Here is a 13,095-nt window from a genome sequence, read left to right as displayed (position 1 = left end):
CGATTCATCTCTCAGCCTGTGACGGCTCAATATAAAAGCTCATTGAGTGGAAGAGCAGGCAAGAAGCTGCATTTTCTTTCTTTATAAGATTTTTTTTTTAAAAGTGTCAGTTACATTCGGTAAAATTCACCCTAAATTTTTAGATTTTGGTTCTGCAAATGTTGATAAGTGCATACAGTTGTGTAACCACCACCATAATAAAGATAAAAAATGGCTCCTTTCTCCCCCAAATTCCCCTCTGCACCTTTTGTAGTGTCAGCCCTTTCTCAGTGCCAGCCCCTGGCGACCACTCCGTTCCTACGGGATTGTATACCCTACAGCCTTTTGAGGGTGGCTTTATTTACTTAGCATTATAAGTGTAATTTTCCGTCTTTTTGAGTGTACCTGGCTACATTTACATAAGTTAAATGTGCATCTGAGGGGAGGGGCTTAGCCAGGACGCCCTCGCAAGCGGCCCAGGTCCACGTAGCTCCTGAGAGAACCAACAGGGGGCGCTGTGGGCCCAGGACGCTCCGCCCGGACGAGGACGGAGGCCCCGCCTCTGTCTGGGTCCGCGGAGCTTCTCAGTTCCCATTGGCCAGAGACGGAGCTTGGGGGAGTGGCCAGGGCCCCACCCCTAACCCGACTTCCCAGGCCGGCGACCGCGTGCGCGGTAGGCGTCCTCACCAGAAGGCGGCGGAAGTCAGAGGTGCGGCCGCGCTCTCGCTTCTTCCCGGACGCTCCGCCCCCTCAGTGCGCATGCTCCTTGGCGCTTCAGACCCTCCCGCGCGCTCCCGCCAGCACGCCCGCCCGGCCACGCCTACAGCCCCACCCCCGCGCTCGTGCGCTCCCACGCACGCCCCGCAGGCCAGCGCCGCTAACGTGACGCTGTGGCCTCTGTCCCCACGGCGCAGTCCCGGCGTCCCGCGTGCCCCCCAGGGCCCTGGGGACCCTCGGGACCCTCAGGACCCTCATGGACATAGCCAGGCGGCCACCCGCCCCTGCCCGGAGGACGAGTAACTGCGAGTCCGACCGAGGCGGCGGAGCCATCGCCATCCCACAGGAGTGCCGGGCGAGCCACAGTGTGACTTAGAATATTCTAGAAGCCACACTAGAAAAGGTATAAAGAAACGTGTGAAATTGGTTTTAATAATGTATTTTTTTTAGCCCAAAGTATCCAATCATTTCGACATGCGAAGAACATAAGGAATTATTGACGTTGGCCCCACAGCCCCGCGTTTCCCATCCACCTTGTTAGTGACAGCCAAGAGTCGCGGAAAAGTGGCCTCCACCCAATTCCACCATCACACTTCATTGGCAGAACCTAGTTCACTTCCAGCAGGGGTGTCCGGTGTAGTTTTAGCTTTCCAGCTATTCCACATAGAGGGAGTGTGCAAATGGAGGTTGAGAGAATTAGTCCAAGTGTTTTCTGCAGTGATTTTACCTATCTTGTAAGCAGAGCAGCCACACATGATTTAAAACAAAACGAAACAGATTTTTCACATCCTTTTTTTGCTACCAAATCTTGCAAACCTGGCATGTACTTTGCACTTGGCAGCACATTTCCACTCGGTCCACTCTCTTCCAGGGCACAGTGGCCCAGGCAGCTCATGGCTTCCCTGTGGGATAGCACAGGTTTAGACCATTGGGAAAATCGGAGCCCAGCCTGGCAGAAAGAGCTGGTGAGCTGTGCAGGCAGTGCAGACACTGGCCTGAGTGGGAACTGGATGGTCGAGAGCCCCCATGTCATGAGAAGAAGCGTGGATTTTATTTTTATTTTATTTTTTGTGAAGGGGAAGTGGGGTGACAGTGATATGAACAATGCAACATTTAACAAAACCGATTTTAAAAACTTTTATTGAGGTGCGGCATAATCAAAAGGGCACGTATCTTCAGTGATAACTCTGTGAATTTCGCTCACCAAGCTCCAGAAACTCCTTCATGCTCTCTTCCTCTTATTACCTCTCAAGTGGTTTATTTTGTTTTTAGTGTTTTTTCTTTTTTTCTTTTTCACTTTTGATTTTGAGTAACTATAAATTCACTCAAGTAAACGTACAGGGAGCTCCCAGGTACCCTTCACCCAGCCTCCCCCAATGTTAACCTTTTTTATAACTATAGTACGATATTGAAACCAGGGAATTAATATAGGTGCTTAGTCAGATTTTCCCAGTTGTATATGCACTCATTTATGTGCATGTGCATGTACAGTTATGTACTGTTTTGCATTCTCACCAGCCACGTATCAGAGTTCCAGATGCTCTGCCTCCTCATCAACCTTTGGTATTATCAGCTTTTTAAAATAACTATATTTTTGCCATTCTGGAAGTAGTAGAATCTCATCATGGTCTAGTTTCTATCTCCATAGATTAGTTTTGCTGATTTTTAACTTCACAGAAATTGAAACGTCTAGTATATATACTCTTGGGCTTCTTTTGCTCAATATAATGTTTTTGAGATTCATTTATGCTTTTGTGTGAACCGGTATGAATCTGTTTTAGTAGATGCTGTCCTCCAAATTCACCCTCCTATGGACAGTATGTGAGGTGTAAAGCGCTAGTTCCATGAGATGATACTCCTAAGCCTGGCATTGTTGACCCTCCTTGGTAGTTGTTTGTTTGGGCGTGGGGCTGTGCATCTTTAGTCCTTGGTGCCCCCCACTTCACCTCCTGTAAAACGTGTTCCATCTGCTCTAAGGATGTTCTCAAGGATTGTTACTTGACACCACATCCTCTTTATGAGGATCCTCAGAAGAAATTCTTGTTGGTTCTCAGCAGCAGAAATTATTTCACTTCTCCAGAACAGTTGGTTGGTTCTTATTTTGAGGACACTGAATTGGATAACCAAACAAATTACAGAAATGTAAGGAACTCACACAGTGTCGTTTGTTTTGATGTTAGTCTTCTGCTGTTTCTAATTCATGCTTTCTTCCTGTAGTTTATGACTTTTTGGGAGCCAGCTTGATTTTTTTCTGGTACAGGGTGGGTTATAAACAAATGTCCCTTGTGCTAAGACTTGGGGGCAGTCTTTGCCTTTGCAGCAGGGCAGTCACCCCGGCTCCGTTAGATGTTTGAAGGGCTGTCTGATGGAAGAGGGGTCCCCTTGTGACGTTGGCCTCCTTAGTGGTTGACCACCTAGCCCAGACCAGCCAGCTGGCCACCCCATTCTTAATCTCGGATTTTGTTGGCTCTGGCTCCACAACCCATCCCACCATCCTTTCCTTATCCAGCTGCCTCTCTGTGCTGTTGGCCTGTGGCATTGTCTTTTTCTCTCTCTGGAGTGCTTCTGCTTGCCTGCCTTTCCCATACAAGTCCTGGAGTGGGGGTGGGGTTAGTACCCTGGGTCCCCCTCCGTCTTGGTCTCCTCTCTTGCCCTGCTCAGTTGCATGTTTCTTTTGTTGATTGACAAGGATGCATGCTGACTGGGAGGAGTGAGGAGGACTGGGGCTGGACTGGCTCTGAATCTGGCAGCTGTGGAAAGGAATGAGCTCCCCAAACTGGCTCTCCCCCCACCACACTCCTGTGTTGAAAAGGGAGCTAATGGTGACAGCTGCAAAGTTTCCTGAATTAGGGGACCTAGGTCAAAAGTTTCCCTTGTCTCAGTGGATAGTCACAGAATTAATTAAAATAGGAAGTGGGAACGTGAGGAGGTTGCAGGTGCTACACAACTTTGAGAGATGAGTCGGTTCGTACTTGTCTCTCTTGCATCACTTCCCACCTGTGGGAGATAAAGTGGGTATGCTGAAAATTCTGGTTGTAAACATAATTGACTAAAATCTTCTATTTTTTTTGTAGGAAGAAGGTATTGTCAGTGAGGCTGGACAGGTACTGTGGGTTATTTAGGGGCTGCTTGCTTGATATTGGGGGCAAGGCAGTCTTCATTCTAAGGGGAACCCTGTGATGCATGGTCCTGGCTTTCTACTTGAAGTTGAGATGTCAGTTGGGAGGAAGATCTGGAGCACAGTTAGCTAATTCTAGGCCTCACACCATGTTCAGAACAACAGGGCAGTTGCTTTAGAGGTAGTGAGCTCCCCATCACTGGAGACATTCGAACAGAGGGTGGATAAATATCTGTCAAGAGCGTGGAGGGGATTTCTGCATTGGGTGGGAATTTGGGTGGGTACTTATAAGACAAATGATCTATAATTCCTAAGATAAAGGGGAAAATACCCTTGGTGAGGGTTTACTTGTTGCCCTGTGTCAGTATCGAGTGTAGAACAGATCCAGACAGAACTGAGTTGTCAGAGTTTGACCGAGTTTTCCCAGCACCTTGAGGAGCTGAATGGTTTTAAGGTATGGATTGATCTAGCAAGTCAGCTGCCAAAGAGGGTCTGAACCACAAGAACTGTGTGTCAGCTGGGGCTTGCTATAAAATTCCAGTTAAAGAGTCCTCACCATCACTTGCTACTCACGCTTCATGATAATTCACTGAGTGATCTACTCATGACTTCTGTATTGTGCAGTATGTGGATTATAATGCAGTGAAAGTTTACAATATTTAACCCTCTAGCATCTCATGTGTTCCTTGCTCCAGTTCTGTGAGGTTTGCTGTCCTGTTTGACCACTGAAGAGGCTGAGCCCAGGCTTTCCGGGTTACCCAGGGTCACAGGGTTTGGAACTCTGAGCCCTGCCCCAGGCCTTTTCTCCACCAGAGGAGAAGTGGAGGGCCTTGATAGAAGTTCAAGAGAAGCAGGTGTTTTTAAGTGATTTGGGGGAAAAGGGAGTTGGGGTGAGGAGACCCACCCCAAACCCTCCCCCAGACCTTTGTTGAAGGGGCTGGACAAAAGCCTTTTGTTTGCTTTGCAACCCTCAGATTCCCAAGAGTCTTTACCCTCCCTTGGCTTGTCCCCACTGCTGGAAGTGCCCTCTCCTCAAGGACACCACTTGCTGGATAAATCCCTCAGCACTCTTTGGGCCCAACACGTGCAGTGACACTGGACACCGCAGATGTTTCCGAGACAAGGACGTGGGCTGGGCTGATGCTGGCAGTAAGAGGCCCAGGAAAACGCTTCCACAGAAACCAGCAAGGCCTGAGGTCAGGAGGAAGTGATGTGGCATTGAGGTGGGGAGGGCCTCCCCGAGAGGACATGGGCCCCAAAGTCTTACCTAGACTCGGACTTTCAGGGTAGAAGTGAGGGAAACCATTTGTGTGATGTCCCACCCCAAATACCTTGTTTCTGCTTGAATTACTGCAGGAACGGGGAGCGCACCATCTTATCAGCCAGCCTGACCCCTGCTGGAGCTTGACTTGAAAATTCCTTACGTTTAGCTGAAATGTGTCCCATATTAGCCCTCACCTATCAAAACTAGCTGTGCCCCCAGGAACCACATGAAACAAGCCTACTTTTTCTTCCCCGTGGCAGACTTCAGCAATTGAGACATAGCCGCCAGGTCTCCCAAATAAACAGTACTGACTGCGGCCGGACTTGCAGTTTTGAAAGTCTCTTCTCATTTAATCGGAGAACATTCCCCGGGGAGATACTTCTTTTCCGCACTGCCCTGGGGCATGTTGCTCTTAGATGCAGATCCATTCCCCACTTGTAGCCAGATAAAGGAAAATCTGGACTTGTAAAGCACTGACTGGGGTGATCCTTTACTTTTCCAGAGAGTGATTTCTCTTGTGCTTGGGCAGGGATCCTCAAACTACAGCCCAAATCCTGCCACTTATTTATTTATTTTTATAAATAAAGTTTTACTGGGACACAGCCACGGCCATTCATTTACTGTAGTCCGAGGCTGCTTTCACACAAGGACAGAGTTGATGAGTTGCCCATGGCCCAGAAAGCCTAAAATGTGAGATGTTTGTCGACCCCTACTCCAAGGCATAGGAAGTGGGACCTGAAGGCAGGAGCACATGGTTCCTCTCCTGTCCTACCTCTTGTCTCTCTTGCACTTGTGTTCCTTCCCGTTCATCCCAGGAATGTCAGCCTGAGATAGTCCGGAGCAGCTGTGCCTGGGGCTTCATGGCTTCTGAAAATGGGGTGAAGATTTCTGAGGCCGAGGGCTGTGGTGGCTTCTCTAAAGGCTGGGCTGGGGAGAGGGGGCTGGTTCTTGGGCTGAGAAGGTGGGGTGGCTAATGTGGTAAGAACCAGTGTGGAGATGGCATAGGGCTAGTGAGATCTCTTTAAGCCTTTGTGACTTGAGACTATCTTCGATCAAATCTGCTTCTCCTTTTTCATCTTCCTTGTTTTCCAGACAGGATATCTTTAAATCACACAAATTTTTAACCTTTTAAGCAGTGCTGGGTTCACACTTGCCCTTGCTGCCTGGGTTTGGGTTCTTGTGGCTTTCTTTCACTCTTCAGCCCATGCCCTTTCTATATTCTTCACACCTCCCCCATAGCCCTCAACCCTCTTTCCCTGACATGTCAATTCTTCTCTTTCTCTAATGGCATTAACTGAGATTAATAGGAAAAGTCTTGGAATTATGTGTTAGACAGAACTGGGTTCAAATTGAGACAACTCCATTCCTAGTTATGGGATATTGAGCAAGTTAACTTTATTTCTCTGAGCCTCATATCCTCATTGTGCAATGGTTATAATACCCACCTCTTATTACATGGAAAGTACTTACTACATAATAGATGTTTAATTTACTCTTAGTTCCTTTTCTCTCCCATGACCAACTGCTACCTCTTCCCTCACAATGAAAGCCTCCCCCAGCCATGTGCATGGATTAGAAAGTTTGAAATTGGTAACTTGTCAGTTCTCCCCAAACTGATCCACAGGTGCAATTTAATCCTAAAGTCCAATAGGACTTTAAAAAAAAAAAAAAAAAAAAGACCAATTCTAAAGTTCATATGTGAATGCAAAGGATCTAGAACAGGTAAAAGTTTTGAAAAAGAACAAAGTTGGAGGACTCACACTGCCTGATTTCAAATTACAAAGAAGCCATAGTGCTCAAGACAGTGTGATGTTAGCAAAAGGATAAACACACAGATCAATGGCACAGAATAGAGTCCAGAAACAGATTCAAACGTATGGTCAATCAATTTTCAACAGAAGTACAAAAGCAATTCAATGATGATAGTTTTTTCAACATATGGAAAAACAAATGAACAAACAGAAAACAAAATTCGGTCCATATCTTGCACCATCTACAAAAATTAGCTCAAAGACCTAAATGTGAAACCTAATACTATTACACTTCTAGAAGAAAACAAAGGAGAAAATATTCATGACCTTGGGTTAGACAAAGAGTTTTTAGATATGATACCAAAAGCATAATTCATAAAAGAACAAATTGATAAATTAGACTTTATCAAAATTGAGAATTTCTGCTCTTTGCAAGGCACTATTACAATAGCATTGACAATAGCACCAAAAAAAGAAAAGAAAAGAAAAGAAAGAAGTATTTAGGGATAAATCTAACAAAATATGTATAAGATCTATGTGTGGAAAACTATAAAACTCTAATGCAAGAAATCAAAGAATATCTAAATAAATGGTGAGTTATTCCATTTTCATAGATTGAAAGACTCAATGTAGTTAAGATGACGTCACTTCTTCTCAGCTTGATCTGTAGACTCTTTGCAATCCCAGTCAAAATTGCAGCACGCTGTTTTGTGAATATCAACAAACTGATATTTGGAAAGGTGAAAGACCCAGAATAGCTAACACAATACTGAAGAAGAATAAAATTGGAGTACTGACCTACCCAATTTTGAGATTTACTCTACAGATACGCTAATCAGTATAGTGTGGTGTTGGCAAAATAATAAACACATACATCAGTGAAACAGAACAGAGAACTCAGAAGTAGACCCACACAAATACAGTCCATTGATCTTCGATGAAGGAGCAAAGGCAGTTCAATGGAGAAAGGATAGTCTTTTCAACAAATGGTGCTGGAACACTTCGGTGTCCGCATGCCAAGAAATGAGTCTGGAGCCAGACCTTATCCCTCTCATAAAAAGTAACTCAAAATGGATCGTGGACCTAAATGTAAAATGCAAAACTATAACATGTCTAAAGAAAAACATAGGAGAAAGTCTAGGTGATCTTGGGTTTGGCGATGAGTTTTTAGCTACAACGGCAAAAGCATGATCCATGAAAGAAAAAATTGATAAGTTGGATTTTATTAAAATTTAAAACTACTCTGCAGAGGACACTGTTAAGGGAAGGAAAAGACAGGCCACATACTGGGAGAAAGTATTTGCGAATCACATATCCAGATAAAGGACTTTTATCCAGAATCTGTAAAGAGTTTTCAAAACTTAGTAAAACAACCTGTAGGAAAAGATTTGAATAGATACCTCATGGAATAAGAATAGGAAAAGATGCTTAACATCATTAGTCATTAGGGAGATACAAATCAAAACTACATTGAGATGCCACTTCCCACCCACTAGGATGGCTATTAAAAAAATGAAAAATAACAAGTGTTGGTGAGGCTGTGGAGCAACTGGAACTCACACGTTGCAGGTGAGAATGTAGAATGGTGCAGTCATCTTAGAAAAAGTTAGACACCCACTGTATGACCCAGCCATTCCACTGCTAGGTATTTACCCAAGAGAAATGAACGCATACATTCATACAAAGACTTGTACACAAACGTTCATAGCAGCTTTATTTATAATAGGCAAAGCCTGGAAACAACCCACATGGTTATCAGCAGGTGAATGGGTAACAAATTGTATTCCATCCATTCTACGGAATACAGCCAGTAATCCAGAGGAATGAACTCCCGAGGCAGGCAACAACATGAAGGAACCACAGGATAGTTATGCTGAGTGAAAGAAGCCAGATACAGAAGATACACACTGCATGATCCCATCCGTATCACCGCACGTTCATGTACAGTGACAGAAAGCATCAGTGGTTGTCGGTGGGGGAGGGGGGTTAGAGAGGGGTTACCAAGGGGCACAAGGGGACTTTTGGTGATGAGGAACATTTCATCACCTTGATTGTAGTGACAGTTCCGCAATTATGTACAATATCTATATATACAAACTTTCCAGATTGTAGACTTTAAATATGCATCATTTGGGTATGTTGATTTTACCTCAGTAAAGCTATGTTTAAACCTATCACATAGTAGATGCCCTCGTGGCCACTGCTGCCCCTCCCCTCACGGAGACACTGTCCTTCAGCCACACCACCCCTACCTGTGCCTCCCTTGGCTTCATGAAACCTGCACTTGGGAACTACTGTGTGCTCTGAGAAAAACTGCAGCAAAGAGCACTTGCAGAGGCGACCACATGCTCCGGAACCTCTGCACAGGTGGAGGTAGGGCTCTGTCCTCTCAGCCTCTGACTTCTGTCACAACATCAGAAGCGTCTCCCAGCTCCCTCTTTCCTTCCTGGTTAGCATTCTTCCTTCCAGAGGCCTGGGAAGGTTGCGCTTCTGGCAGTCAAATTCAAAGGGCAGATGTAGCAGATTTTCCTGAACTCACCATTATGGCTTTAGCCCCTCCAGAGGGGCTAAAAACAGTATTATCAGTGGCTAACAAATGGGGTCTCTGGGTATGCCCAAGAGTGTCTACATTCACACCTAAGTGTGTCAGGATCATTGATTTGCCCCAGAGTTTATATCAAGTTTGTACCAGTAATGAGAAGACTTGAGTTCCTGACTCCTAGACCCAATCCCAAGGGATGCCCCCTCCCTCTCTGCTACCCCAATCCTGTGATCCATGTCGTGTGATCCCAGAGCTGCTCCGGGTGGAGAGACTCAAATCCCGGGCCCTGCCTGCCAAGCCCTGGCAGCTGGGAAGGCAGCGGCGGTGGAGAGCCTTTGTGCAGCCTGTCAGGGTCTGTGCTGCTTCCCCATCACGTCCACACGGTTGCCCTAGTGACTGTGTGACCCTTCTCCCCCTGCCTCTGTGCCGCTGCTGCCGGGGCCATATAAATAGAGGTGCGGAGCAGCTGGGCTCTCTTGGCAGTCACCATGAGGGCACTGGTCCTGCTCGGCTGCTTTGTGGCGTCGCTCCTGCTCTCAGGACAAGCAGGTATGCCAGCACCCCACTTGTGCAGGCCAGACCCAGATCGCAACCCCAGTGCTTCCCCCAGGTGTTTTTACTGCGTGGGTGGGGGTGCTTGGGCGGTGACGAAGACCGAGGCCTCTGTCACTCTGGAGGCTGACGGCAGTTGTACTCCTTGCTGGCCTCACAGCTGTCACCATTCTCGCCCTTGGACCTGGGGCTATGGAGAAAGAGCTCGGAGAACCAGAGAGTGGTTGGGGGCTTGTGTGGAAGGCCAAATGGAGTGGAAGCCGTGAAGGGAAAGCTGCGGGCTGGCATGAGGCCTGGGCTCTCTGCTGGTCAATGTTGGGGAAGAGGGCCCCAAAGTAAGACAGGAGCAGGCTCTGGACAAAGTAATGCAGTCTTCCAGCTGGGGGAGCCCCCGGGGGTCATTTAGTTGAACCTACCCAGTGGAAGACAGGGTGGAGGCCTGCACTCTTGCCAGAGACCTGGGTCTGCATGACTGAGGATGGGGGGTGGTAAAGCGGGCAAAGTGGGGGTTCTCTTGTTCTTTTGGGGAATAGTGTGGGATAAGAGTTGGGGTCAGTTTGGGATGAGAGGATTGGGTTGGAAACAATTGAGCGCAGAGTACAGAAGTCAAATGAGAACTAGTTGGGTCGGAGCCTTGGCCAGGGTCCGGGACCCCCCACTGGCAGTGGGGCGCAGGCGTTTGCGTGCTGTGGTTTTCCTTTGACATCTCAGCACTTTGTGCAGCAGAGGCGGTGACTTGGGTTACAGCGTGGGGGTTATTTATAGGCTGTGGAGGGAACACCAGATCATTTTGCCACCTCTCTTATTCCTCATTTTCCTGGGACTGGGGCTGGCTTCCCCTTGGGGATGCTTGCGGGGAGGGTGCCCTGGGGATCTCCCTTGGAATCCAGGACTCCCCCACTTTGTCCTTTCATGACTTGGCAGTCTTCACCTGGTCCAGCCCGGAGTCTTCTTAGAACTCTCTGCAGATGGGCCTGTGGGGGCCTAATGTCCCAGCTTCCCGGATCTTTGAGGTTGTTTCTTGAGACCAGGGGGCTGCAAGGGCACAGTCCTAGCAATGAGAGCTGAGCAGTGGGCAGGGGCAAAATCCATCCCTTTGGGGGTGAGGCATGTGAGGTGGGGGGCTCAGACCAGCACATGTGCTGCTGGGCCCTGCCCTTGTCTGCCCTTGAGTTAATTTGGGCCCCGTGGGGCCGCAGTGGCTGGATGGAGAGTATTCCAAGCGGCTGTCAGGTGGCTAAGTATGGAAACAGCCATGTAATTGGATCTTGCACTTCAAGCCGCTGCCACCCTCTCCCCTTCACAGCCCCTCCTCTGCCCCGGCCCAGCTCAGCTGCTGCCTCGCCCAGGCTTCCCACAGAGCAGGGCGCCAGGAACTTTTAGCCTTTTAGGGACATCCTTTATGTTTCCACCCAGCAGGGGAACTGGAAATCTGGTATGTTCCATCGGCCATGCTGGGGCTCTTGCAGCGGGGATGGGAGGCAGGCAGACTCTTTGTGCAAAGTCCCCAAGAGGCACTCTTGTTGCTGGGCTCTGCAGTGTGTGTCTGCCCCTGGCCTGGCTACCTGTCCACCAGTGTGGAAGGTGCCCTCCTGCCTCACCCCTGCTTGCCACGTGGGCTGTAGATTCCTAACCCAGAGGAATTTGTCACTACTCTGTTCCAGGTGTAGATTGTGTACCCCAAAGATGCTTCCTCTGGACCCCCCGGGAGGTTCTAGCCCACAAGAGTGGCTTCCCCACCATAGAGACAGTTATTCCTAGTGGCTGATTTCCCCCTAGAATTGTGCCATCCCAGGGAAATGCCACCCCACTCTCAGGCAGCGTCTTTGCTCGTGAACTCCCCTTTCCACTCCACCACTGTATCCTTATCTCCATTTCGCTTGCCCTGTGGCTGGGCGGTGGCAGACTTTCTCTCCAAATCTCCTCTCCTCCTGCTTCCCAGGGTGGGGACCCTGCAGAGCCTCCACCTCCCCCTTCTCCCATGTCTCCCTGGCCTAGGGCGATGGGCTCTACAGTCCCTGGTGCCAGTACCCAGGACTCACATGGAATAGGCCGGGGGCAGGTCCGGCCAGCAGACCCCTCCCCGGTCTCCAGCCCCCTTTTGTAGCTATCAGGATCCTCCTCTTTGGCTTGGTGCCCTGCTCGGGGATAGGGTTGCCCAAGGGCAGGGGGAGAGGACCCTGGAGATGGTTGAATGAGTCGCCTTACCGTGCAGGTAAGAGGACGGAAGCCCAGAGAAATGAAGACAGTCATTCCAGGTCAGTCAGCGAGTTAGTGACAAGTCACAACGAGGCCACTGCTGTTCGCATCCCCTGAGGATTGTCTTTTCAGAGTAGTCTCACCTCTCCTTGGCCGTTCTCTCTGATAGACCTCGCGGGCACCTCTCTGCCTGGCAGGGGCATGTGAAGGGCGGGGGGCTGGGTAAGGCTGCCCAGTGGGTGGCTTCCCACAGGGGCTGGGCAAAGAGCGATGCCCTGGGCTCCTTAACTCCCTGGAGGACAGGGCAGTGGGGGGGGTTGCCAAGAGAACATTTTTTGGGGGTTCAAGCTGTTGGCATTTGTTGCTAAAGGCTGGATTAGGGCCATCCTGTCTGCTATGGAGGTCTGGGACAGACAGGGCATTCTTCTGCCACTCATTCATCCTCCTCCACACCCTGGGCGTTTCTGTGGAAGAGTCCAGATGCACCCTGGGATTGTCTGTCTCTAAGCACCCCTGAGGGAGCAGTGGCCGGCAGGAAGCACCCCCTCCCCCAGCTCCTCCACCCTCCCCATTGCTCATGTTTCCTCAGTGGGGCAGTTCGTGGCTATGATGCACCACGGAGAGGGCGGGTGAGAGAAGATAGTGAACTCAGGGGCCTTTGAGAGGAGGCAGACCCCAGAAGTCTTCCTAGTGCCCTGCAAGCTGTGTCCCCAGAGACCTGCAGGGAGCATCTAGTCCGCTATTTCCCAAATGGAGTCTGTGTGGTGTTGGTCTGGGAGATGTTGATGCATTTCCTAAAAGAGTGGACCCCTTGCTTTGCAGCCTAGAGGAATAGCAGGTTGGGAAATGCTGATTTTGTCCCACGCCCATGTATTAGAGTTAAGGTGTAACAGTTAGTTAATGGCAGGGCTGGGGCCAGAATTCTGGTCTCCCCACTTCTAGTCCAGTGATTTTTTCTGCTTATTCCCCCAAA

General features: G+C 48.9%; 1 protein-coding gene across 6 annotated transcripts in view; it reads left to right on the top strand.

The window, feature by feature from the left end:
• The first annotated feature begins 858 nt into the window (after positions 1-858).
• Positions 859-13,095, top strand: part of SRL (sarcalumenin) — a 48,187-nt gene continuing 35,950 nt past the window's right edge. For 2 of the 6 annotated variants that reach the window (XM_037815015.1, XM_037815014.1), the window contains exon 1: positions 859-1,099. The gene's annotated coding sequence lies outside the window, so the exon portion shown is untranslated. Of the gene's footprint in view, positions 1,100-3,770; positions 3,801-4,509; positions 4,679-4,788; positions 5,011-5,170; positions 5,681-13,095 lie in introns of those variants that run through there. The other 4 variants (XR_005213659.1, XR_005213660.1, XR_005213658.1 and 1 more) reach the window with 4 other exon arrangements.

This window comes from Choloepus didactylus, chromosome 21, assembly GCF_015220235.1.
Source record: "Choloepus didactylus isolate mChoDid1 chromosome 21, mChoDid1.pri, whole genome shotgun sequence".
NCBI lineage: Eukaryota > Metazoa > Chordata > Mammalia > Pilosa > Megalonychidae > Choloepus > Choloepus didactylus.
This window is presented reverse-complemented; position numbering and strand designations above follow the sequence as displayed.